At 52.5% G+C, this 27528-nt stretch overlaps 1 protein-coding gene across 3 annotated transcripts in view; it reads right to left on the minus strand.

Annotated features, from left to right (window-relative positions):
• LOC106047788 (uncharacterized) overlaps window positions 1–27528 on the minus strand; it is a 136513-nt gene that overhangs the window by 42877 nt on the left and 66108 nt on the right. For all 3 annotated transcript variants that reach the window (XR_010833126.1, XM_067001327.1, XM_067001326.1), the window contains 4 exons: window positions 11553–11722; window positions 5180–5276; window positions 1533–1629; window positions 432–576 (listed from right to left, as the gene is read on the minus strand). The gene's annotated coding sequence lies outside the window, so the exon portion shown is untranslated. The remainder of the gene's footprint in view (window positions 1–431; window positions 577–1532; window positions 1630–5179; window positions 5277–11552; window positions 11723–27528) is intronic.

The raw sequence follows: 27528 nt of genomic DNA on the forward strand, positions 1-27528 counted from the left end.
CCCACTGCAAACATGTACTGATTGTTTTAAACGGGAGGCACCAGGAGGTGGATTTCAGGTGGTGCCACGGTGGCTCCTCTCATAATCCCGGCTAAGGTGGTATTAGGGCTTTTGAGCTCAGAGAGAATTTGGCCTGGTCCCTGCTGGTGGGGAGAGAGGCTTAGGCACAACAGCAAAGCTCACACCGGCTCCCTCTCCTCGGCCCCTCCTGGGGCTAACGCCGCAGCGGGGCTGGGAAGTGCACAGCCATGCAATCCCCTTACCCAAAAGGGGTCCCCAAACCTCACCCTGCTGCACGCCCAGGGCAGTGCTGGGATGTCATCAGCCAGGGTGCAGGCTGCTTGCAGGCACAGCACTCATGGTTTGCAAGCCCAAGTAAGGTTGCAAAAGGATTGCAAAGCTGGAAGTGCTATCAGCGTATGAACCCGTACCTGCACTCGCACAAGCGCTGCCTATCCGAGATCACAGCCGTGCCCACGTGCTGCTGCTCTGCTTCTCCTCGCACCAGTACGCTCGTGCATTCACTTTCCTTTACAATAAATGCAAGGAGAGGCCTTCAGAGAGAGGACTGCCAGCCTGAAAACAGAGAGAAAACCTGATGACGGGTCGCTTCCACGAGAATCCAACTGCCCACACGGTTTGGCTTGGGAGATGAAGAGGGAGACGAGGCTCTTGCATGCTCCCAGCCAGACACCCTCTGGGCACCTGCAAGATCTCCACCTCTACGTAGCAGTATGAAGTGGGCTCATAGGAGCCCTCTCAGCACGTGCACTTAGCAAGGGAGCACAAGCTTTGCAGAGCAAAGAAGAGCTGCTGGAGTGAGAAGTCACCTGATTCGTAAGGACAGGAGACGACCACAGCCCCAGGCACCTTAAAAACCTGCACCCACACATGTCAGGGTGTTCCCCCACCTCCAACACCCCCCAGCACTCCCTCCCACCACTGCCACGCTGCCCATCTCCTCTCAGGTAGCATCTTTAAGCTCCCTTTGCTGTCTGTTTGCAGATTTTCTGGGTTTCTTCTGTCTAATTACAACAGGATTGCAAGGAGATTTGTAAGGAGAGAAGCCCCTGGCTCTCAGCTGAATGCAACTTCTCTCTGTCTCTTAAAACAAATAGATTTTCATTGAAATCAACATATCTTTCTGAATTGAATAGGTTTTCATGGGGACAATAAATTTCTTCAAAACAATGCATTTTTATTACAACATATTTTTGTTCAAACCAATACTTTTTGACAACCAGATATTAATGACCAGGCCAAAGCCATAAATTTGCCTCAAACTATGTGTTTTCTCATGGAAGGAAATAATTTTTCTCATACAAATACATTTTTATTTGAATCAATCCTCTTTTTTTTCCCCACTCCCCAAAATCAGATGCGTTTCTGGAAGGGAAGCAGCACCTAGGAAGCCCCTTCATTTCGAGAGGAATCAAGTACTCGCGAGGAGCGTCTCCCTCCCAGCCTCCCAAGCCCAGAAGCTGCACTTGAAGCTTAAATGCAAACTCCTTTTTTTGCCATTGCTCACATACCTAAACTGCCAGCCAGCTTCTGGTAGGTCCTACAGAAACTCCTCGTCCTGGGTTCTGCTCCTCTTGCTTGCTGTTTGCTGTCTGTTCCACGGAGAAACTGCGAACAACAGAGCCCAGTTAAATAAATAAATCTCCCTTCACTTCTCTCAGACCTCCTCAGAGCCTGCTCGACGGCCCCAAGCCCCCCGCCCTTGCACCCCAGGGACCCCAGTCCTGCCCGAACCAATCTCACCCAGAGGTGTCAGCTCCAGCAGCGTGCTCTGGAGAGGGGCAGGAAGGGGGATATGGGGCTGGCCACAGGGTTTAGTATGCTGCAATTGCCAAAGCTTTGGCTGCTGCTTTTTCCACCGCTGGCTCAACACCGACCCCCGAGCAAACCCCATCACCCCCAGACCCTATTTCCCCAGCTGACCCTACAACTCGGACACAGCCCCTGTTTCAGCAGCTGCCCCCGTGAAGAAAACACATTTTTGGTAGCAACTAGCTGCACTCAACCCCCTCAAACCACATTTCCAAGCTTGGGCCTGGGTCAAAGCCCGGGGATCCAGGGGCTCGCCGAGCATCGAGGGCTGACAAGGGTTCATTTCCTGTGGCCCCCGTTGCCCACTCTTTGTTGAGCTTTCCCAGTCCATGTAAACATGCTAATTGCTTGGGCTCAGCACAGGGCTGGATGCCGCGCTGTTTGTTTTCCATTGAATAGGATTAGGGATTCTGACACCAATGATTAATCGCCGTGCTGCAGACGGCTGACGAGCCCGGGGAAGGCGTCCTCTCTGAGCAGAGAGCGCGCACAATCTCTGCCAAGCAGCTGCTGCTGACTTCTATCTAACCCTCTGCATCTTGCCCTTTTATCCTCCCCCTTCTCCCAAAATGCCTCGTGTTCACCAAGCCAGCCCCAGACTCCCCTAGGGGCAAAGGGAGAGGGGGCCAGGGCAACCCCAGAGGTGATCAGCAGTGTGCCCTGTGAGATTTCCCTATGTCCCACGCTGCCAAGACCCTCCTGAAATGCTTCTTGGCCTTCAGCTTGACATCTGGAGAGCTTTACACAATTTTTGCAACTCCCACCGCCCTGGCATCACAGGGTTGTGCCGGGGGACCCAAGCTCGGCAGATGAGGCCAGCACTCCCGTTCCCAGCTGCAATACTCGACGTGCAGCTGAGCCGCCCCATGCGCGCCAGCAGCCTCCTTCTGCAAGCACAGGGCACCCGTGAGGCCACCCGGTCCACGTGGGACCACGTTGAGGCATGGCACAAATGCAGTCGATTCGTAGGAGCCCTCCACCCATCCCAGGCCTTGCCCAGGTTTTTCTCAGGGTCTGGTCTTAAGGGGCTGGATCTGGAGCTCCCAGTCAGCAATTTGGGGCTGTTCCACTCCCAAACTGAAATGCAGCATCCCTTCTCCTTGCCATGCCAAGCCTCCCCTTGTGCACTTTTCCACTCACCTCCCGCAGACAGCCAGGGTGAAGGAGTTCCTACAGCATGGGTGCAGGGCACCCAGCACCAGGACTGCCCCTGACCACCTCCAAAGTCCCCAGAAAAAGGACCTACGCTGACCGGAGCAGGGCAGAGAAGAGCAACAGGAGCTGAATACCTTCCCCATCACCGCCTCCATCCTCCTGCTCCCCCCAGCGGCGGGGACGGCGAGGAAGAGGACGAGAGGAGGAAGGGCAGAGAACGCAGCCAGGCGGGAGGCAAAGCGTGCCCTCCAAAAGTTGCAACCCTCTGAGAGCTCCTCTTCTCCTGACCTTGCAGAAGGAGCGCTGGAGGCAAATCCACCCATCTCGGCTGGTGCCTCGCGCGACATACTGTCACTCAGACAAGCGACGTTCTTAATGGCTTTGTGGGAAAGGCCTGGCCTGCCTTTCCATCTGTACCTTCTGCCGGCTCCCCTCTCCAGCACTGCCTCCCCATACGACATTCCCTTGAATTATTTAGACTGGTAAATCTTCCTGCATCTCACATCTTTAGTCCATCTGTTAGCCGGGGCTTTGCCTTTATAGGAACTGTCCTTTATGCATGCCGGCATCTGTCAACAGTACACTTGCCTCTTTTATTCATGATCTTCCGTGGGAGATGGTACAAGCTGCAGAAATGCCTCATTTCTGGTATGCATTTCATTTTAATGGAAGATTACATGACTGGGGCCCATTTTATTACTTCTTGCCCTGCACATTCATCCATCACGAGCCCCATTTGCTGAGGCTGCACTGGGACGGCAGCCATCAGCCTGCTCGCCTCAGATTCCTCCCGTGCCGCTTTCTCCCCCCCTCCGGGCCGGGGAGGAAAACGCCTGGCGTTGGACAAGGGGAAGGTTAGCAAAGGGGAAACGATCTGCCGACAGGGCTCGGAGCTTCGCCAGCCACTGGCAGAGCGGTGGCACAGCCACACAAGCTCCCAAAAGCCACACCAGCGGTCTCACCGTCCTCATCTTCACGCCGCCCTTCTCCCACCCGCACCCCCTGCACCGCTGGGTATTTGGGGTACGGCCACCCCGAGCACCAAACACAGACCTTGACGTCTTTCTGGAAAGACCCCACAGCCAAAATAACCGCTTGGCTTCCCCCTCCCCTCTTGCAGCCGCCCCCAGTTCCCCGCGCGACCCATTCCTGCCCCGCACACACACGCAGCACCGGGAGCAGCATAAATAAGATCAATGCAAAGCAGCAGTGGTAATTAAACTGCCTGTGGTATTTGCAGCCTCTCTCTCTTGTAAGGAAGGTTGCATGCAATTAGTGAAAACATTTTGGACTGGGAACAGTGCCAGTTTGCGTTGTCCTTTCTTTCAACTCCCACAGAAACTCGAGGACCCCTGATTATCCTCCAGACTGCAAAAAAAAATAAAACCCAAGTAAAACCACCCCCCTTCCGCACTGCTTTTCCCTGAATTCAGGAGACTCTGTACCAGGAGGCAGAGAGCAGGGTCAGAGGGGCCAGGGATGCAGGCAGCCTCTTCTGAGATATCCCTAAGACATGATGAGGGACAGGTTTCCATTTCAACCCAGAAAAAGTGTCTGTCCTTCTGTCTGGAATCAAAAAATCCCAGCCACGACACCTTTCCTCAGGGACAACTGCTTCACCATCCTGTTCACATGAGAAGGTCGCACTGTTTTCACCCCTGACATGCTCCAAAAGCAGGCTGGGTCAACCCTTGTGTCTGATTGGGATTAAACAACGCTTCTAACTTGGTTAGGGAACTGGTCCAAAACCAAGTAATGTAACTCAGTCCTCAGCTGAGACTCCAAGTCAGCCCTTGGAGGGCTCCAAGGCATGGAAAAACTGACACAGAATCGTCACTTTTGGCTGGGGTGCCAGCTCTGGCTGGGGAAGGAAGAGGAGCAGCCCTTGGATGACAAGGAGTCCTATGCAAAAGTCGGTATTTTTGTGCAACTTGTAGCATATACTAAACGAAAACCAGCAAAATTTGCCACAAATCATGTGCTAACTACCACAGCTGAAATCGAGGTGGAGAGAAACCAGGCGCACCTGGGGAAGAAATACTGAAGGCGGTTGTCCCCATACTGAATGGGATGAGCTGAAAGAGGCCGAGCAGCTCCTGCAGACGGGGGACAAGCCCTCGCCAGGAGCTGCTCCCACACACACGCGGAGCTTCGGAGCTGGTGCAGAAAGCCCCGAGCGCCAGCCACTCACCCAGCAGTCAGGAGCAAGCGGTACCAGGCGCATCCCATATGGCAGGAGAAATCAGCAAGAGTCTAGCACGTCTCTGGGCACGGAGCTGTAGCAGAGACTAAGGGAAGGAGAGAAAATACGCTCAGCTACACTTCACAAGGTTGGTTAGCTGAACAGTCACTGTAATTTTACTTTGAGTATTGAGAATAACCTTAACTCTGTCCCCATTTCCCATCCAGTCTAGTAAATATTCGCCGTATCGTAACTAGTCCACCCTGATGGCATAACTCAGCAATTTCCTTTCAGGAATCAATGAGAACAAATGAAAATTTAATACATTCTCCAGACAACCCAACTCCCTTCTCTCCCCCATGGTAAATAAATAATGTGCTAGTCAAATGATGGATGGCGTGCTCCGGGATCGGTGGCCGAGTGCTATTAGGGGCCGGGGAGGTCGGCGAAGGGGAGATGTGGTCTGCGCAGGATGAGGTGGGGCCAGCTGCTCACGAGGTGGCGGCCGTGGGTTGTTCGAGCACATAAAAAGCAGCCGGGAGGGAGAGGGAGACGCGGGGAGGTTTCTGGGTGATGGAGGAAGGCGCACGGTGCGGCCTGGGCTGGCTCGGTGTGGGTTGCTGCACGGGGGGTTCTTCGGTTTCGCTGTCGCAGACGTGGCTGGATCCAAAGCCCAGTGCTGTCAATGGGGGAAAAGAAAAAGTGAAAGTCCTTTTGTCTTCGGCAGGTTTTGGATCAGGCTGCTTTGCTGGGTGAGGCAGGTAGATGCGAGATACTGGCCTGCCTGGCAGGAAGCGGGTGGAGGAGGAGGTAAAGAACAGTCTGGGGGAATCTTCAGCCATACGTGAAAGGGACAATCGGTGCAGATGCACCGCGGGTCCAAAAAGAGCCAGCAGGGAAGGTGTGTGAAGAGGTGAGCCTGGAGTAAAGTGCTAGGGAGGTGGGACCCGACAGTAACTGGACAGGAGAGAGCCCTAAGCCGAAGTTTCTCACTCACTGCCCAGCCTGAGCGACCTTGCACGCCCCGTACTCCGGGCACACGTGCTTGTTAAGGCATTACATTTCACATCAACCCTGCAGAAGCCCAGGGAGGTCTGCCTTTTGCCTTCAGCCTGTGAGGCAGGTCCCTGTGTGCCCCAGGACACAGCCAGGTGGGGCCAAGGCAGGGCTCTCGAAGCCAGAGCTGGGATGCTCCAGCATGACCCAGCTGGAGAAACAGCCATCGCTTGGGCTGCAACTCACAGAGCACGCGGGAGACGGGGCGGAGAGCAGCTGCCGTGGGACATGCCCCCAGACCAGACCTCCCCATCTTCACTGGGACAAGCAATGGCACTCACTACTGCATCCATCCACGTCTCCAAACCCAGGCTTAGGGATCGGGTTAGGGAGTTCTGCCGGCCCCACTCCTCGCTCCCAGGCAGCGAACTGATGCGGTGTCTGCACCTCCCAGGCACCGCGTCCCAGCTGGTACGCGTGGTCCCCACCACGTCCCCTGCTCCCGCACCACGCAGCTCTGGCTTTCGCTCCTGCTGAACTTCAGGATGCACAAACAACAGTGCCTGCTCCGCCTCGTCCCACAGCTCTGCTTATCTGCTGAGCCGACTGTGTACCTCCTTATCTCTGGGGAGAGCCTCTGTGTAAATATTGCTGTAAATTCTTTGGCTTCCCTTCCAAGTAGCGCTGCTCTTTAATGCCTTCCTTGTAAGACCTGCTTGCCCTACCCCAAGCCATTAGCTCTAACAGGACGTTAATAAGGAGGGGGTTTGGTATCTCGCAGGGAGGCTGACCTCTTTCACTAGAAGCAAGGCACCCATTACGGAGCAATGATAAATCACAAGCCTTCCACTCCTTCCCCAGCAGGCACGTCTTTGCATGCATAAACACACGCGGGAGAGGCGCACACGCTCCCTGCATTAACTCTGGCAACACCCAAACGCCCTGCCAAGCCAACAGGCACGTGGACCCGGGGCTGCGGGGACTCCCCAGCCAGTCCCCATCGGCTCCCCCCAACCTCTGGGCATCCTCACAGCCTCACGAGGCACCTTTCAGCCTCCGGGTGCTGCTGTGGTCCCTCACAGCTGTGACCCAGCCTCCCCAGCGTGGCAGGGCGGCATGGAGAGATGGTCCCTTTGCTTCCTGCAGGATGGGGACAGCAGTTGTGGCCCCATCGCCTGTACCAGCCATACCCGACCTGTCCCACGAGGTTTGGAGAGAGCGCAGACCCTACCCAAAGCTTTCCGAAACAGATGGCGCTGCTCCTCCATCATGTCCTGGAGCTATCGTGTTTAATGTTGAACATTGCATGAGCTGAACCAGGGAGGATGACACCAGCCCGGTGACCGAGCAAGAACCTGCACAGGAGTGTGGCACACAGTGGGACCTCTGGATGTCTCCTGAACCGCTCCCAGGCTCACAGTAAGGAGACTTACAAACACCAAGTCTCTGAGAAGTTTCCTGACGTCCTTTAAACACACGCATTTTTCCCCTGTGATAATCAGTCCTTAAAAACTTCTGCCATCCTGCTACGTTTTTTGACACAAAATCAAAAATACACTCGGAGACCTTGCTGGCTTGAGCCCTCAGATGCTCAGACTCAAGCAGCTGACAACCACACATTGTTTTCAGTGCTGCTACTTTTTAAGAGAGCCAAAAAAATAAAAAAAAAGAAAGCACCAAAAACCAAAAAAATTCGGCTCAAAATTGACATGTTCTGAGAAAAATTCTGAAAAAGAAGTCTTATTTGACAAGAGAATAGTTTCTGACAGCAAACTATTGACCAGGTCTAACAAGCGGGCTCGGACCAGCTGGAGAAGGAGCACGGGCTTCCTCCTCCATCCCGCAGCCCGGGAGCATTGAGTCAAGCCCGCGGCCGCCTGCATTAACACCCAATTTGCTTTCAGCCCTCCACGGCGGAGCTGGAGAGCACCGAGCCCCTTGCACATCCTCACCGGGGTCGTGCTCCCGTGCAGCGGTGGAGCAGGGGCCGGCGGCGCGGCTTCCCGGCATGCCTTCCTCCTCCGCGCTCATAAACAGCCGCCTCCTCTCGCCGCCGCCGCTGCTCATCCTTTAATTACGTTAAGGGAAGGTTTCTGCTGAGGCCAGCACAAAGCTGGATGCCCGGCGGGGTGGGGAGAAGCGGGGGCTCCTCTCGATGCTGCTGGCCCCAGCCTGGCGCTCTGCCTCGGTTTCCCTGGTGTGACCACAGGGCTCTGCGTCCTCGCGGGGAGCAGCCGCACGCTGGTGCTATCGTCTGCTTAAGTACCAACCCATGCCCACGGCGATTTTTTGCTTAATTTGAACAAATAAAAAATAAAAAAGCCTCACAGTCGATTCAGAGCAACAAGTCCGAGCAGAGCAGATTTTGGGGGTTGAAAGCACGGATGCGAACTGCCGGAGATGGATGGGGAAAACACCTCCATTTCTTCACTGCTGCCACGGGCTCACGCACAGCTTTTTCCCCTGCTGTATCCAACTCTGGCCGCTGCATTTAAAACTTTGTCTCTTCTCTGTGCACACCTCCTTGCTGCCAGCTTGAGGGCCCTCGCTCTCCGGGGTTGTCATTAGCCGGCTGTGATCAGAGAACGGGTGTGACCCTTCCACAGCAGCCTCTTGACTTCACTCACACCCCGCGGGACGCACTTGGGAACAGAGCAAGGTGCCTGTTGAAAGATGACTTTTTTTTTCCCCCTTACTGTAAAGCCTTCACTGTCATCAGAGCAAGGAGCCCTTCACACGTGTGACACGAAGCCAGGAAGTCGGGGCTCTCCTCCTCCAGACTCACAGCTGCAAAGTGACCTTGCGCAAACGGCCCTGTTTCTCAGTGCCTTACTTCTCTGGGAGACTTTGGGGAAAAAGAAAAAAAAACATAGGAAGAGAGTATTTCTAATATGGGTACCAGCTCCTTGAGGGCAAAATCTGGTTGTGACACCGCTAGGAAGCCATGTCACCAGCTCTTGGTGGCAGGGAGAGCTCTCTCGTGTCCCTGCAAGCCGCGGGATGGGAACACGCAGGCTGAACATGGAAGTGGGGCTGGGCAAGGCTCACCAGCCCAGCACCGAGCATGCAGGTTGCTGAACCTCTCTCCAAACGGGGAGCTGAAAACAGGGGATGCGATGTGGGATGAGCTCCATTTAAGTCACTTTTAAAAGGATCACATGCATTCAAAGCAGGAAGATGACAAGAACAGCCCCCTGCCTAGCTAAAACCAGAACCACCACTTGGCTTTCATGTTTGGTTTCCATGCTGAGTGACCTCAACCATCACTGCCTGCACTGACACAGTTTCTGCTTTGGGTCAAGCACGAGCAGATTTTTAAAGGAGGTGGGGAGAAGGCTGGGTTTGCCCCATGCACGGATAAACAGCTTGAGCTGGGCACTACGCAGTATAAATAACTACAGAGCCCTCGGAGGTGCAAATCCTCTCCGCTCTTCTACATGACAGCGCCTTTATAAAGGGATAGCTCATTTGGAATATTATTCCCAGCCACGATGAGGGGAACGATAAGCATACTGGCTCTTCTAACCGCTGTTGGTAAATTGATGGGAGGTGAATTCCACTCAAGCCCATAAAATTAAGACCTATGGATCAATCTTTCTTCATCTGTTTTCCTGTGATTGCCTGGCAGGCAAAAATATGCACAAGTGATGATGAGGTGTATCCAATCTTCTGCTAGCGGGAGACAGGTTTCCATTCAAGGCCAAGGCTTTGAGATGCCCATAAAGGCAAGCCTCCAGCCTAGTGTGAAAGAGATCTTTTTACATCTCGTTACCCAGAGGTAAATCACTCCGTGCTAAATCATCAATTCTTCTCGTCCCCTCTGCTGAACTGGACAAGGTTGGCTGAGAGGACCCAGCAGGGAGGACCATGTGGGGTAGGAAGGGGAGGAGAAGCCAGCACTCAGACATTAGCTATACCATGCTCTCTGCATCCATCGTGGTGACTAAGGGTGTTTTTGCAGCCCAAGACACACAGCAAAAGCCCCATAAAGTATTCACAAGGGTGCAGGAAGAGCAGCATCCACTGGGGCACTGTGGTGGCAAACAGTTAACATACACAGCTGTCGCAAATTCAGGGGGCCTTGTCACTTGTGTACGCATTCCGTTACCCAGCCAGAGCCTTAGTGGGTGAAAACCAGAAGATTTTAGCCCAACCCTGTGAAAAAGTGGCCAAGGAGCACGGAAAGGCTGCTAGGATCAGCTGGGAAAGGAAGGGTGGTTGCAAACCTCGCTGCTGAACGAGACAGCTTTAGTGGCCAGCAGAAGCACAAAAAGCAAAGGCTGCTGTGTATTCTTAGTGGTATGTAAGTATTTGTCCATCTGGACACATCTGGGAGCTGGTGGAGTTCACCACCAGCTGCACATCCCCAGAAGCAGCCAAAAGGAGGCAAGGTTTTGTGAAAAACAAGGGTGTTTATAACCAGGACCTTCTGGGAACCATTTGAGCTGGGAGTCGCGGGAAGCCCTTTGCAAGGGTTAACACACAGCCACTGGAAACCAAGCAGAGCTGCAACAATCTCGCTCCCCAGCAGCCAGAATTTGGGCTTTCTAACAAAAAGTTGCTGTTCTGGCCACGCCGACTCCATTCATTTTCCTGGCAAGAAGACAGGACCTGAGCAGATCCTGCAGTGTCACGAGCCAAACCCCCCCCTGTGCTCCAGCTGCCAAGTCCTGGAGAACGACCCAGGTCCGAAGCCCCTTGAGGCAGGTTTTTGAAGCTGGATGGGGCCACCAGGTTCAAATCAGCATTTCTGGGCCCGATTCTCCCACTTCGCACAAGTTGCTGAGCCCCTGAAAAGTTAGGCTTGCTCCGTGGCAGAGCTCAGATTTACAGAGCCTGGTTTGAACACTTCGGTCCCTGGAGCCTCGCCTAAACTGTCACTGAAGTGAGGGGGAAGGAGAAATGTACTGTCAGGAAACGTAATCTCTGAAAAGTGCAGAAATCCAACTGTGGGAGGATTTACAGGAGTTCAAAACTAAGGGACGCCAGGAAAGACAGCTAAATAAACACATAGATCATGCGTCTTGAAAGCTGATGTCAAGACCATAAAAAATCAACTCGATTATAGGAGCAGACAGGTGGCGATTGGTGCAACCCCTACGCATCGTGTCCTGGAGCCTTCGGCTGGCCCTGTCCACTGCAAAGAGCACCCAGCAGATGTTTTCCTGATTATAAATGCTGTATAATTTATAATCCACAGCCTCGCGCTTAAAACAATCCCGGAGCTGTGTCGCGGGCAAATCCTTCCCGTCCATTAAGGCGACCAGTGCCCATCACTTACCGGTGACACGGAGAGCAGATATCACATCCCTTGGTGCGTTAGGGGCTGGGTGCTCTCAGCAACAAGCACAAGACCTTACAGCTTTGGTATGATGCCATCACATACCTGCTTTTAAATCCTGCTCCAGGAACGTCCGCCATGCAATGGCAGCAGAGGTGTGCTGCTCACAGGGAGAAAAATTCGCCCCAGTGCTGTGCCAGGCTCTGCTAAGGGCAAGCGTAGGCTCTTTGTCCTTTTCTTGCTCTTCAGAAGTTAACTGAGTCTTGCCAAGGCGCCTGCAAGAAGTTAGCAAGTGTTAGGGCTCATGTCACTCTGAGTTTGGAGAGCAGCACCTAGAAAGGGAACACGCAGCGCTTCCACCCCCTGTAGAAGGATCATATATAGGGGCCCCCACAGGAAAACGCTGAGCTGTAAAAGCGTTCTGAAATAGTCTCATCTCAGCACAAAATATTGCTCTGCGCTTTGCTAGCGGAGGGAATTCAGCACCTTGAACGCCTGGCTGTGGAGACAATAAGCAGACTTTTGCTCCTGGCCAGCTGAAATTGCTCCAGGGCCAGCAACCCCAAGCAAGGGCTGACACTCCTCAGCAGCTCCCAGAGCCTCCCCTTTGCGAGGCCACCTGGGCCCTGCAGGCACCGTGCCCCCAGTGTCACTTTGCAGCCACCAAGGGACATGCTCCCTGCTAGCACCTGCATGAGCGTGCTTTGAAGGGCTGCGTTTCCCCCGGAGCCAGAAGTCCCAATGGAGAGATGGGCACAGGGCTGCTGGCTTCAGGCTCGCGCGCGAGCAAGGTGGCTGTCTTGGGGTGAAACCGCTTGGTCCCAAGCCACAAAGCATTGGTGGAGCTGAACTGCAAAGCTTGCCCTAGGCTAGAGGACTCCTCAGCTCGGCTGCCTGCTAGCCCACTGTTCCCTGTCCGTGTGTCCTGCCGGAGCGCATTCCCATGGGCTGAAAGCAAAGATTGCAGGCAGCATATCCCAGCTCGGACCTTCACAAAGGAATCCCTGCTGAGGCTGTGACAGGTGCAGAAAACACGCTATGGGCAAGGAAACCCCAGCTGCACACCAAGGGGCTCGGACTGAACCCCCCAGCCCGGGCAGCCTGGCACGAAGATAGCCCAAGCCAGCAGTCTCTGACCCCCCTCTAGTGGCTATAAAACATAGCAAAGTTCACGAACCCACTACCAGAGCCTCCTCCTCCCAGCCAAGGCAGAGTCTGAGTGCTGGGACACCAGCTCCCGGGTCAGCCGTCCCCACACAAGGCACAACGGGGCCCTGGACTGGGAGAGGCAGAGTTTTTATTTAAAAAAAAATACATAAATAAAAAATAAAAGCACAGATCCTCCTCTAAACCCCCACTGAGCAGCCAGGGGAGCCACTGGAGGCAATCTTCCCCTGCGGGGCAGGACTGACAGAAGCATCTCTGCAGGGCTGGGCTCCCAAATCCCAAAGGCATTCCTGCCACAGCACACACATCCACATCCGTCCTCCCATCAGCCACGCACCCCTCCAGCATTCCTGAAGTTCACGTTCAGACGGTACTGTGAACATCGAGGTAGACACAAAATAGTTATAATAAAGCATTGTAAAATATACTGATGGTTTTCAGCTTGGCTCACAAAAAAGTGGCTTACGCAATTACACTGTGGGCTTGTGTGTTCCACACGCTTTGGAGCCTGTCAACTGATTTTATCTCAATTTAGCAGAGACAGAGAACTTTAAGTTTTAGTTTCAGTGGGCTGTCAGCTAGAGGACAGGCACTTTCTTAGTGTCCTCCCTCGAGCAAAGGCTGCAGCAGGAGCTCAGCCTCTTAGGAGACGCCAGAGACTCCGCGCGGTTTTCACAAGCCAGCCAGTAGCAGGAAAGGGAGAGCTTACGAGCTCTCACCCAGCCTCAGGACATCCCACCCATCCCTCACCCAACCTCAGGACAAACCTGTGGGAAACCTAGCTTTCCTGCCTGAGCACTTGTCTCACTTGCGAACACTAAAAACTATCACGTTTCATTTTTCTCTAGGAAGTTCAATTCTTCTAATCCCAAGTTCCCTGAAAACAGTTGCGTTTCCTTTGGCCAGCAATTGCAATCAAACGCTGTTAAAAGAAAAACCTGAGAATGCTCTTCACTAGAAATCAAAGCTGCTGGCTTTTTTTTTTTTTAAATCCCCCACCCACCAGAGAAAAGCAAGAAAATGAAGCGAGCATTTGTAGGCAAAAGTGACAAACATCTGCTGAAGTAAAGGACAACTCCATCCCATATGGATGGAAAAAGTGTTGCACCAGCTACAGGCAGTTGGCACCTGCCAAACATCTGACCTTGAGAGATCAAGCCAGGTTTAGTATGCACAGTGCAGGCAAGGTTTTAATGTAAGAGATTCAGCTATGTATAGGAACAGACCCATTCTCCTTCTTTAAAAGGAAGAGGAGGAGAAAAGCCTGGGTGAAACAGGCACATTTGGTCGCCAGCATGCCCTGGCTGTGCTGAGGAGAGCCCCCACGGAGGGATCTGGGGTACGCACTCTGGGGTACAAGGTGGGAGACCACAGCCAGGGTCAGCTCTCAAACACCCTGAGCTTGTGTCTGGCTGGGACTGACGAGATGAAATTAATCTTGCCTGGGCAGTCAAAGTTTGGATCTGCCTTTGCTAGCCTCTAATGAAAAATGCATAGTGGCAAGCATTGGAAAATCCCTGACACTCAGCACCAGAGGGTACATTTAAATAATTCTATGAATATAGATCAATAAAACTAATGTACTTACAGCCTCTCTGTGAAGTATTCAAACTAGAATAAAAGTCATCTTGTATTATAAAGCCTTGTATTAATTCTTAGCACCTATTGTTTTACATATTCAATTAATCTTAGTCAGCAGATAGCAACTCACACATGATATTAAAAGCACAGGGCATGAGAAGGCTTTTAAGAAGCTCCAGACATCTTCATAAAGCAGAGTGTGCTTGGAGGAAGGCGTCACTACAAGAGCCAGCTGCCTGCTTCAGGCTGGGGGACAAACACCAGGCGGGCTGGGGACATGAGAGGACATCTGTGGCCATGCCAGGACCTCCAGCTCCTTGTCCTTGGTCTTCAGGAGAGCGCAAATCTGAGGGATCTCAGCGCGTCAGGAACAGGAACCAGGGGAACAAACAGCTTCCCTGGGGAGGTGGAAATGAAATGACCACCAGAAGACCCAGCCACGTGCCTGTGATGCGCTTTCAGTACCAGATGAGCGGAGGAGATGCGAGATAATCTGTGAGGTTGGCCCGAGAGCCTTTCCAAGTCTTTGTCGGGCCGGGTTGCCAAAATCTCTCTATTGCCAGCGCCTCCCTCACGTTGCTGCAGGGAAAAGCTATTCATTGAACGGATAGTTTGGAGAGCTCCCCAGGGAATTTGGAACAGAAAGCTGTTGGACCTAATAAAGCATTACATTAACGGACTAGGCCATCAAACCAATTAGTCTAAAAGCTGTCAGCCCAGACCTGCCAGCCCCTGCGTTTTCCAATCCAGCTCCTACCTTGGGCCACCTTCAGCCATGGCGCGTGGACCTGAGACCCCTTCACGCCACGGGATCGTCGGTATTTGAGTGCCTGGGGAGGATGCGTACGTGGCACGGCCAGACACATCCCTGCCATTTTCCCCGCTGCCATCGTGCAATTACTTAAATGGTGTTTGGGTCTCCCACTTCAGCAGAGGCTTTAACCTTTGGTGACGTGCCGGGACATCCATTAAGCTGCCAGTGGCCCTCAACGCAGGCGGCTTGCTCTGATGAATCCGGCACCACAGGGCCGCTGGGCAGCCATTTCCACGGGTGCTCCCGGTGTTTCACCTGGGACTTGCTCAGCACCTCACAAACCAGCCCTGGGTTCAGCACCAGAACAAGAGCACACCATGAGCCAGGAGCAAAACGCATTCAGTACCCGCAGAGAAGCCCTGCATAACCATCTCAAATGACAAAGGAACACTTAAAATTTAAAAAAAGGAAAAAAACAACCCAAAACGGAGCACACAATGCGATTTGGCGAACAGAGAGCCATTGATAGAGATCTATGTTAGCCTATTAATAACACGCAGCTAGGCTTGCATCTGGACTCACTCCGCTGGTATATTAATCATGTGCGTTTTATATAATAAGCCCTGTGTGCTGCCACGAGGTAGGACACCCCTGCTCCCAACGGCAGCTTTAACGACTCTGCGAGGCTAACAAAGCTCTGCTTTCTGAAAGGAGGCTGGAGTTGGGACCCTACCCAAGTGAGGTTCTCAGGAGGTAATAAAACACCAAGGAGATGCTATCTAGTGGATTTGGAGCATTTCATTCCCTTGAAAGTCAAGTCGACAGCTGATTTAAAGTTTCCAGCTAGGTCATACAAAAGTCAACGGCGGCTGCATCCAGCCAGGTTCAGAGTTTGAATATTTATGGTGTCAATCTGAAATCCAGATAACCACAAATAATCTAAACCCATTAACTCCCCCCTTCCAGAGGAGAAAGCTCTCTGGACGTTACTGCCCATATTGCCAGGGTTACCGCGGGATCGTGTGCAGAAAGTTGTGTGTCTTTTTTTTTATTTTTTCTCTCTTTTTTTTTTTTTTAATACAGGTTATTACGCACTGATGGCGATGTGTCAGGCAGTTCCCGCCAGATCAGCCTGCCTTCCAGGAAAGCTGGCGTGGGCACCACGTGATTGGAGCGGGTTGGAAGCACCGAGACAACTCTAGCGCTCGGGTCAAATCCAGTCCACCAGGGAATAGGCTGATAAATTGCAGCCATCACGACGCTGCAGTGCAGGAGTGCAAGGTAATAACCATCGCGTGCTGGCCAGCAGAGCTGCCCGCAGCCCAGCCGCAGGAGGAGGCACGCACGTCTCGGTGAGCGTGTCACCGAGGAAGTGCACTCACCTAGGGCAGGGAGGGATCTCGCTCCTTGCTCGCAGAGAAATTCGCCTGCCCTGGGGGTGTGCTCCCCGCCGCGGCCGATGGACGCGGGGCTGCGTGCCCCAGAGCTCAGCTTCGGCGTGGTCAGCGGGGCACAGCCTGCTTCGACCAACCTACGGTGTAACAGCACAGGTAGAGCAGCTCCCAAGGGAGACCTGGGGATGATGTGGGGTGGCAGAATATGACAGAGAAGAAAAAATAAACAATTGAAGTGCCAGAAATAGGGGCCCTGCCCCTGGATTGTCCAAGCCCAAGCAGGGCTGGCATCCCAGCAGAAAGACTTGCTGAACAGAGCTGCGTGCTCCAGCGGGATCAAGCTGAGACACACATTACGTTACGGGAACACGCAGGCCCTCTGGGGAAGCTGTGCCTGAAGCATGGTATGGATCCTCCTGCTGACATCCAGCAGCATGCAAAATACCCCAGGGGGCTCGAAAAAGGGTTGCACAAACACAGACCTGCAGTTATACCCTGGACAGGAGCCAACCCAGGAGATCTTGGCGTGTCACCTCTGGCCTCTCTGCAAAAAGCTCCTGGAGAAATCAATCTCTGAGCTTTCAGCAGCACTTTTGCATCTCCACTGGCAACCTGGATGGCCTATCCACGTCAGCCCCGTCTTTACAGCTTCTCCGTGCTTGCAAGAAAGAGGGAAGAGGTGCTGCTGGTTAGCTGCAGAGCTCAGGAGACCCCTGTGGAGTAGGCAGGCATGTGCAGCCCAAGAACTGGAAGCAAACACCTGGAACATCATGCAGGGCATGCACAAGCAGCAGCAGCCCAGCTTTTGACATGGGACGTAGTGACAGGAACAGCCCCACACAGATGTGTGCTGGAACAGATCTGCAACACATCTGCTGGCGCTTGCCAGCACCACGAGCAGCTCAAGGCACTTGCCAAGTGCTGGGACTCGCTAAGGCAAGGTTGTGGGTACCGCAAGCCAAAGGAATCAGCGGGGTGCTGGCAAGAAGGGCAGAGTAACTGGAGACGGAAACAGGGAGAACTGAAAGGGTTATTGCAGCAAATATCTTCCCATCCAGACATATCCCCCTAAAGCCCACACTGAGTCTTCCGCTGATGCTGGAGAAGAGTTAGTGCCCCTTGGTGAGTTTTAGGAGGATTAGTACAAGAATTAGAGTTAAAAATAGGTTTGTAACTGTCTTCATGGACATACAGGAACATGCCTAAATATAACATTAGTTTCCATATGTCGTCAGAATGGCTGTTTAACAAAGTCAGGGACTGAAACAACACAAAATGTGGTTTTCCCACTAACCCAACGTGGACGACCATCAGCCCCACACCACATAACCAAAGCAGCTCCTGGGGAAGTCAGCAAAGTTGCTGAGGGCTGGAAACATTTCGCTTTTCCACCCATGTTCAGCTATGTAATGATGCTGCTTTTACTGCCCCAGCTCCCAAACAGCTTTGGGAACGGTCTTCACTGACGTGATGTTGGGTGTTAGGAATTGCAGCAGTTCTTGGGGGCTGTTTTAGGTACCCGAGACACAGCCAGGGGCTTGGAGGTCTGAGCAGGTAAGGCAGGGGAAGAGAAAGGAAGGCAGAGATTGTTCAGCAGTAAATCATTCTACCTACTGCACGATTGTGAAATTATGTTGAAAATTGATTCATCTGAGAGAAAAGGGAAGTTTGTTCCCTCTGTCGTAATAGCAATTTGCAAGGTGGATGTGTGTCTCTATTTTGACAGATTTGTGGGGCAAAGTCAAACTCGAGTGGGTGGCAGAAGTCAGTCGGGGTGATAATGAACAAACAATAATTACAAGGCAAAAAGGGGAATGGGCTGGATACCTCAATTAAGCATTTCCAGATTTTCTAAACATAACGTCCCCGTTTAGTAAAATCATTTATTTTCAGAACGGAAAATATTATTGTGTGCTTGGAGTGCCATCAGAGCTGCGCATGGAAACACTAAGAAGTGGAGGGTAATTACGTCCAGTTTCTTTGGGGCTCGGCATCGTTTAGGAGAGGAATTTCCCCCGCTGTCCCCGTAGCACCAGGGTTACCTGCTCAGCACGTCAGGCTGGAAGCAAAGCAGAGCAGCGACAGGGTGACCAGGCTCCAAGCTCCAGCCTCCCTGCTGGGTGTTTGTCCTGAGCGATTGCAGAAGGATCAGGCAATCCTTCAGCAGCTGAAGAGTTGAGATTTGGGAGAAGCGGCTGCCAAAAATACCATCCCAGCCTTATTAAAACAGGTCACCTACTTATTCCATTTTAGCAAACCGTTAGTGGTATAAGGCTTTTTTTCCTTAAAAATGAGAAGTCCCACTTCAACTTAAAAAACAAAAGTGCCCACCTTCTAATTTCTATTTAAAGCAAATCCTTTGGATTTAAAACAAAATGTTTCTTCTAGAGTTAAACGAAAATGTTTCAACTTGCCAAAATTTTCTTCCCCAAAAGAGACTGTTTCAGGTCAAGCCAAAACATCTTTTGGACCTGCCAGCAAATTTAGCAACACAATTCTTTGTGGCACTGTAATTAGTATGAATGGGCTTCCTTAGCACCATTGTTTCAGGAGCAGCTGTGCTACTTTGATGAATACCCATATTTTTGTATGTCACATGCATTTGCTATGGCCTGTTTATAAAATTTCAACTCATACAGTCAGGGAGCAGAACAGAAATAATATCAGCAGACTTGGGCGATTAATCACAAAGCACAAACAAAGAGAAAAGACAGGGATCTTGTCATGGGACACTGGACAAGGACTCGGAAGACCCAGCTTCAGTTCTTGGCTTGGTCAAAGACCGAGCTGGGCAAGTGAGAAATTATTCTTTCACTGGCAGGCAAAAGTACCCAGAGATGAAACAACTTGCCAGTTTGTCTATTTAAATTCTCAGGCTTTTCATCAAAGGACTGCGTGACCTACTCATCTGCTGTGGAAGCAGGTAAAAATGTTCCAGCGCCATACACACACGCTGTGTATCTAACCAGGGAGAAATGCAAATTCAGTAACATCAAAATACTTCTCAAATCACTCCTGACTCCTTCACATCGAAGGCTCCTCACACTGAAATGTTTTAATTCTGCAAAATCAAAATGTCTACCTGCAATATTTCTCAGAGTCTAGCAGTTCAGCTTTCTGCATCTTGAAATTCTTTCTGCTTCAAATTCAATTAAAATTATATTTCAAAGGAGGCATTTCAGTGACAGCACTTATTACTAAATATCAGCAAAAATATCAGCGCTGGTCTCCTATCAAAAATCTGTTAATTATCCAAAATGAAATGCTGTGTTTCCTTTTGGCTTTCAATCCTCTAATACCAGTTTTTCTTTTGAAGCTGGACAAAGCTGTAAGACTCAGACTCGCCAAGGAGCCACGCTCAACAGTAGGGCAATAAACCAACAAATTGCAAATCCAACCCCAAAGCCAGCAGGGTTGCCTGGGGAGGTAGGAAGGAGTCTCGGGATGCTGGGGAGAAGAAGGGCTGCAACATTAACAAATACATTTTTCCAGAAGCTCAGGGTCTGCAGGTAACTCAAGTAAGTTAAGGAGCAGCAGAGAGAAGAGGGGGCAGCTGCACGGCCAAGCCAACCCCGTGCAGGAAGGGCTCCCCCAGCCACCCCTCTCCCAGCACAGAAAATTGGGATGAGGGCAGGAGGCAACAACTTTAAGGCTGAGGGGCTGATACAAATGAGAGCAGCCCTACAGCGCACGGCGAGCATTTCATCCCCAAGCAGGGTGTTTTTGCAGAGGGCCCCATTAATTTCTCCAAGGTCCACGGGCCTCACTGTCTCCCATCTGTCTAGCAGGGCAAGAATATAGTGGCCCGCTTTAAACGCTTGGAGACCTCGAGTCCCCTCTTTGCTCCCTGCTGAACCCGCCGGTTATGTCCCTAACCCTCTGCAGCACGGACACATTAATACTCAGGGCTACAAAGGGAGTTCAAGGCTGACTCATAATTCACCTGGCCCAAAAAGACACCGGGTTTCTAAAGCCCGAGGCCATAACTTTAAAACATAGAAGCCATCAAAAAAATAAAAATAAAATCCGAACAGTAAAAGGCTGCGAAATTTGCACGCTGCAAAATTATTCCTGTTTTGCAAGGTTCACTGAAGAAGTTACTGTAAATAGCTCTTGTATTTCACACACCAAACACTTCCAGAAGCATTAATGAAACATTTTTTAAAGCCCTCCCTCCCCCAAAGTTATTCCTGGCAGAAAAGGGGAAAAGATGCAAGCTGTGGAGTCTGTGACTGCATAAGGGAAGAAGCTGTCGGATCCCATCTGTCGATGAGGAGGATAAACGACCGCACACATCTCTCCTCTGCGTTAGCGCTCAGCCCCAGCTCGAGGGGCACAAACGCTCTCGGGTCCCAGGTTTTGGTGGAGGAGGCAGCAGGCACGGCAGCAAGCAGGAGCTCGGTCTATGTAGGTTTTCTCCCACGTACTTCAGGAGCTCACACTGACTCCGAATTGGGTGCAAAATGAGCTGATGGGAAGGAAAACCGGGACTCTGTGTGGCGGTGGGGACTGCTGGAAAGTCGCCCTCTAACAAAAGCCACGAGCTGATGAGAGGCACCCTCTTGGTGGACCTTGATGGGCTTCACGTGGGTCAGAGCCTCCCTGTGGTCCTTCCCATGCCACCACCGAGTGAGATTGGACCAGCAAAGAAAGCTGCCTGGGTGCTGGGTCCAGAGGAGATGGCCAAACCCCACGTCCTCCCAGAGAGCCGAGCTTACCGGTGTCCTGCGGCACTACTGGAGACAGAGGCACGAAGCCAAGAGCAGCGCAGACAAGCAGGGGCTTGGACAACACGGGTCAGTAATTCAGTATATGCAAGCCTGGCATTTGACGTATCAGGATTAAGAGCCTGCAAATAGCAGCATTCCTCCAAGGCTGTCTCACTGGAAAAGAGCTAAGGTCAAACCCAGGAGAGACCCAGAGGTCAAAGCGCTGCTGAGGAAAAAAAAAGAGCTGAACAAAGCCCAGGATTTCTCCACTTAAAAGCCCAGTCATCTAAAGGCAGCATTATTGAAATCGGAAATTTGAAATCCATTTTAGATATATTCGTGCCCTTATTTTAAGCAGGCTTTTCTCACTCAGCACTGATACCATTTTATTTCTGCATCCACCTCAAATCAGCCTGACTTCCCATGGTCAGAGAAACAGCCAGCGCTAACCTAAACCTCCAGGGTGGTGAGAACTGGGTGGGGCACAGCTGATTTTTGGTTTTCCTTTGGACTGTTTTTTTTAAACATGTAATGGAAATTCAACACACCTGTGAGGAATTTGGGGCTGTTTTTATATAAAATCTGCAGTGTTTTGTGGCTATCCCGCAACTCTCAATATACAGTGGCAAAAGCCAATTGTGACTGCGTTCAAGCAAGAGGTGGGCAAAGCCTTCATCATCTCCGTGTCCCCATACCTGCAGGAGCTAGAGGTGAACCCCTTGAAATAAGGACAGCCACCATTTGCTGCCCGTTGTGCTAATGCTGCCTCAGCCTGGCCTGCGGTGCCGTCCCAGTGACGCAGGGATCAGGTTAGTGCTCCTGAAGTCTCCAGGACATGCCAACAGCCAGGAATGGGTCAAAGTGTGCACACTGAGGGCCACAAAAGGACACAAGAGTCCCTGGATCGTGGCCTTGCTGGAACAGATACCAAAGCTGAACCAACCAGCCTTTTTCCCTGCCCTGTGCTTTTGCAGCAGGGACACAAATGCACCTTACAGGTAGGGGAGGCAGAGCATCTTGCTCCCTAACCTTCCCGGCCACTCAGTACCAGGTTTCTGACAGATCTTTTGGACACTAAAGATGGTATCTCATAAGGCACCCAAACAGAAATAAGTTCCTCTCCTTCTTTTGAAGGATACCAGCAAGCACAACTACCCTTCAAAGGGATTTGGGCTCATCTAGATTATACTGCTCACACCCTGTGTTGCATTTCCAAAAAGTCCCGTTCCTGGTTTCTGGCCCACAGCTGGCTCAGCCCAGCCCCAGCTCAGACGACAGCACGGAAGAGCTGCAACTTCGTGAACTCAGCAATTAGCCCCCGAGCCCGAGGAGAGTTTGTCAAGATCCCATTGCAGGCGAACAATAACACAGAAATACAGCTTTGAGGGGGAGACGATTTATCAAGCTGACCACAGACGTCTCCCTCATTTTTTCTTTAATAAATCCAGCCTCGCTCCTGGCCGCGTTCAGTATCTTGTCACTGCTTTCGGCTCCTTTTAGGACTGCCTCCCACCTGCAGGCTTCGGGCACTTCGCAGCCCCGGAGCCATTTATTCTCCCAACGTTTCTCCATGAAGAAACATGATTTTTCTTCCATCGAGGGGAGGGGAACTGAGGCAAGGCAAGGCGAGCTGCCTGGCCCGAGGAGGGGGACAGGACCACACGCTCGCTGGGGCTGGGCTGATCTGGAGTGGCTATTTCCTCATCCGCACAATGAGCATCAGGGGACTTTTGCTCCATCTCGCGAGCAAGCTGTTTAGGAATTACACGGATGCTCTTCACCATCAGATTTTAATCACCAGGAGTGCCTTCCTTGGGGGACTCCATGGGGCTGTTCAGGCAGCTAGCCAAGCTCCTGAGAGCCAGGCCTCATCTCCATACGCCCAGCGATTACTCTTCATAACGGCAGGCAAACACCAGCTCAGCTCCGATCTTATCTCCACCTCCTATTGTCCGCGAGGCCCAGAGGAGCACGGGGCTTCTATCAGCGTTTCCACCTCCCAGGCATCCTCCAAAGAGGGCAACGATGAGCTCCAGGCTTGAGTCCTTCCTTGCAGACCTTGAAGAAACTCCTGGGAAGAGCTGGGTGGTACACGGTGGGTCATCCTTCGAGGTCAAAGTGGAGGGACCCACTCAGGTGGCTGCTCTCGGGAGCACAAGGCATCAGCACCATCAGGACGCCGGCAGCGGCGTTTGCCTGTGCTAATTTCATGCCCGTCCTCGTCCCTCCCCGCAAAATTCCAGGCAGGCCTTCCACTTTGGCTGACATTCAAAACTGTCACCTCTCCGCGCACATTAACTGGGAGGCCTCTGTCATCCCTCACATTAAAATGCTATCACGGGGAGTCAGCACAGCTTGACTCAGCCAGCTAAGGGGCTGGCCACGGCCGCGCTGCGGGGACAGCCGATTCACGCTTGACATCCATGGTCAATTTGACAGTGATGGACACGCTACTTAGGAGTCATTTGCTGATCTCATTTCCCCAGGTGGGAGGTCGTGCCACGGAGCTGCCTTCCCCGGGGAGGAGAAGTGGTGATGCTCTCCAGCCTCTCCAGGAGCAGACACACGTGCAGACAGGCTTCCCCATCTGCTCACTGAGCGGGAGATGATCTACAGAGCCTGCCAGGAGCCCAAAATGCAGCTGCCCGATCCGCGTAGAGCAGTGCACAGCCAAGCGTCATGCTCCAAAAGTTAGGTCCATCTCTGGCCCCTGCCAGAGCGTGTGCTCCTGGGTTAGCGCTCCCTGCCAGCTCCCTCGGGGTCAGGACGTGGAGCTGGTCGTCAGTCTTCTCAACCACTGCTTGCATTTTCCAAGCTCACTTGCTCTTGCTACTCGTGCTGTCAAACGGCACAATAGCTTGCTTTCTAACCAACACACACCTTTGCTCGCCAGTAGAATCTGTTCACCACACCCTGACCTTCCTTACAGCGAGGAGAGGCATCCTCCCTGAAATTCCCTAAGCCTAAATCAGTTTTTAAAGGACCCGTGCATCCTCCTTTTACCAGGTCAAGCCTGAGTCTGAGGGTGCTCACCTGTCATTGTCACTGTACGCCCTTCCAAGCTAGCAGTGATAAAGCAGGCGATGGTCAACCGCCCTCAGGTCTCAGGGGAGTAATGCTCCAGGGGGGACAGGGCTTTATAAAAGCCTTCCCCTTCCACCATGAGCCCCAGGAATGACCACAGGCACAGCTGCCCCAGGGATGGGTTTACACGGCATACATCAACTTTGCAGCATTAGCTCATCGGTGCCCACCGGCCTCCTATGCACACAGACCAGGTGACTAACTCAGAAGGTGCTTAACCCAACCACAATCACACTCCCCATTCGACTGAGCTTTCTCAGTGCCCCTATCTGCTGACACCCGAGCACATATCTGCCATAGCTCTGTGCCCAGTAGAGAAAACAGCAGTACCCTGCACCTCCACGCACCTCTCGAAAAACAGAGCCCACCTGCAGCTCAGGGGTGCCAGCTCTAAACAAGCCTGGTTATTTTGGTGCATAAATTCCAATCAAAAAAGGCTGAGTTAAGCTAAACTAAAATATACAGGGATCTAGAGGGCAAATCCCATCTTTCATATATATTTTAAATGTGTGGAGCAGCTTACAGCCCAACCACCTAAAAATTCCCTTCCGCATCTTACTGCCCTAGCCGAGTGTCATTGGTAACGCTCTCGAATCCCAGGACTGCAGGAGATAATTACGGCGGGGGAACTCTGCCAGCTACCGCTGGGAACCTCTCCCCAGCCCTTCCCAGTTCTGGGAAGGCTGAGCTGAGCCCAGTCCTACAAACCCCGTAAAACAGATGTCTTCTGCAGCGAGCCCAGAAGGCCTTCCCCAGCATTAGGCTCTTTTGGATCAGGCAGAGGGAGCAAATTCCAGCGTCCTCCAGCCCTTGCAGCAAACATCGCTGCTCTGAGAGCGCGGCGCGATCCAGCTCCGAGCGCGCCTCTTCCCCCAGCTGTGGTGCCTGGCTCCGGGGCGGTGGCACGCTTTATTTCTGTCACCGATGCCACCTGTCCCGGATAAACAAGGAGAATGAGGATTTTCATTCCCCCCAGAGATGCTCACGGTGAAGAGCTGAGAACGTCTTCGAGGGCTTTGGTTTCTCATGGGTGACCGTGCACGGAGGGCACAGGGACGTCCTTGCACGAGGGCAGGTGGTCCGGCCCTCACCTCCAGGCTGCAGGCTGGGATGGACTGAAAGGCAGAGCAGCAAAAAGACGAGCCATGGACCTTACGGCTCCAAAACCTTGCTGCTGCTCCGTGCCACCAGCTGGGCAGCCTGGCTCTGCTCCACCATCCCCACCTCCAGCCCAGGCAGGAGGACGGCTGCTCGCCTCCCGGTTCCTCGTCGCTCCTTTTTTGGGGAAGATGGTTTTATACCGGGGTCTGGTAGAGCACTCAGCTTTCTCTTCCAGACTCCGGCAGAAAGAACTTGACCCGTGTCCTCAGCCCTTCTTAGTCATCAGGCTGAGCCGCCTCTCCCCTCCTCCCACCAGCCTCCTTCTTTATGGAGCAGCGGCAGCAGCAGAGCATGGGGTGAGAAGTCAAGGGAAGGACAACTTGACTGATGGAGCTCAGGTTGCGGGGTCAGCGCAAGGCGTCGTGATCCGGGCTCAGACAGAGCCATTTCCTCTGTGATTTTATCCGCTGCGATTTTTATCTTTCGTCTGTTCACACGTCATGCCACCTGGACATAATACAGAGCAAGCCGAGCGCTCGGCTCCAGCCTTAACCCCTTCCAGCCTCCCGGGAAGGCGGGAGGCCCCCGGCACACAGCAATGCCGCACTCCTGGGCCTGCCTGGCAACAAGGGGCTTGTCTTTACGGGCCCTTTTTATTGCCTTGAACATCTGTAAGTGGCAGGTTTATCCTTCTCCGCTGACCTCGCGGACGACGTTATGATTTACCCACAGATTTCACGTTCCCGGCAGCATTCACGAGATGTGATTTTTGGTATTTGCTTTAGGAGAGACATTCCGGTTCCAGTTCCCACCTGGAACGTGCTCGAAGCCATGGGAGCACAAGCCTGGTAGCTCACTGCGAGGGCTCCTCGGGTGACAGTGCGGACATAAAAAGCAGGCAGAAACAATTTCCCCTCACCGCACAAAAGGCATTCAGCCTTAGCAGCTGCTTACACGGGCTTAAAAGGAGGAAGGCCAACCCAAACCAAGACCGCGAGTGGAGCTGGGTGGCCTCTGACATGAGCGCAGGTGTCCTGGATGTCCACAGGGAAAGTGGCAACAGCCAACCCCTACCAAGGGCTTAGCCGTCGAGTGCTTCAGACCTAAAGTCCTCCAAAAGGGGAATGACAGCCACGATTCCCATCCTGCAGGTGAGGACCAGCACAAGGAAGGAAGGGAAGGGCAGAGCCAGGCCCTGCCCCAGACGCGCCGTCCCCAGCCGTAGCGCACCCCTAACCCGTCCCTCACCGGGCATCCTTTCACCTCCGCGGCCTGGCTGAGGTAGGCCAAGTGTCCTCACACGCCCCCGACCTTCCTTTCAGGCCCCCGTAGCACCAGATCCCACGGTGCAAACAGGATGCAGCCCCCGCCGGAGCCGCACGGGACGCCCAGCCCGTGGAGGAGCCTGCAAGAAGCCCGGTGGCCCCAGGCGACGTGCCACCGTGCTCCCGAGACAGGACCCCCCTTCCCTCCCTCGCCTTTCCTGGCCGCCTCCTAATCCCACCGTGATTCATTGCCACCGGATGGGACAAAAGTAGAAACTGCTTTAAGCATGGAGTATTTTAGGGCTCCTTTTTTTTCCCCTCTCCAAGTTTCCTTAATTGTTTCCTTTCTTACTCCTGGTGCGATAAGAGGAGAGATAGCTGGAAGCTCCCTATTGTTTATGTCCAAAGTCTGGGGAGAAATACAAACTGCAGCCAGCCACAAGAACTGTGGGGGTTTTTCGTTATTTTTATTTTGTGACTTTTTAAAATCCAGTGACCTCACTCGCTGAAATGGGCAAAATAAGAGCCTGGACAAAACAGCATGTTCTCAACAAAGCACTTTTGGCCTTTGTGTGTGCCTCGCAACTAAGCAGCCTACGGGTGGCACGGTGCAATTTTTAACAGCTTCAACTATCAAAGCCTATTAGGAGAAGCCATAACAAGTTTCAGACGGACTATAGCAGAGGGCAGGGATGACTTTTTTTCCAATAAACCAAATGCACGGTGAATACATACAAATGAATTTCAAAAGGTTAAATGATTCTCATGCAGGAAGTCAAGTCTCTTTGTGACATTAAGAGACTCCTTTATTTCGGGAAGTTCCTGCTTCAAGAGCTGCTAAAAGCCAGGTGGACACATGGGGAAGGATTGGTCCTTCCCGCTCCCAAAGCATCTGCTCTTGGCCACCATCAAGAAGAGACTACTACATTAGAAGCTATCCATCCAGACTGGCAAATCCTCTTCCTTTCACAGGCGTGGAGAGCCAGGCATAAGGGGCTTCAAGAGAAACAGGCCCACGTGGCTGTG

This window comes from Anser cygnoides, chromosome 8 (genome assembly GCF_040182565.1).
Source record: "Anser cygnoides isolate HZ-2024a breed goose chromosome 8, Taihu_goose_T2T_genome, whole genome shotgun sequence".
Taxonomy (NCBI): Eukaryota; Metazoa; Chordata; class Aves; order Anseriformes; family Anatidae; genus Anser; species Anser cygnoides.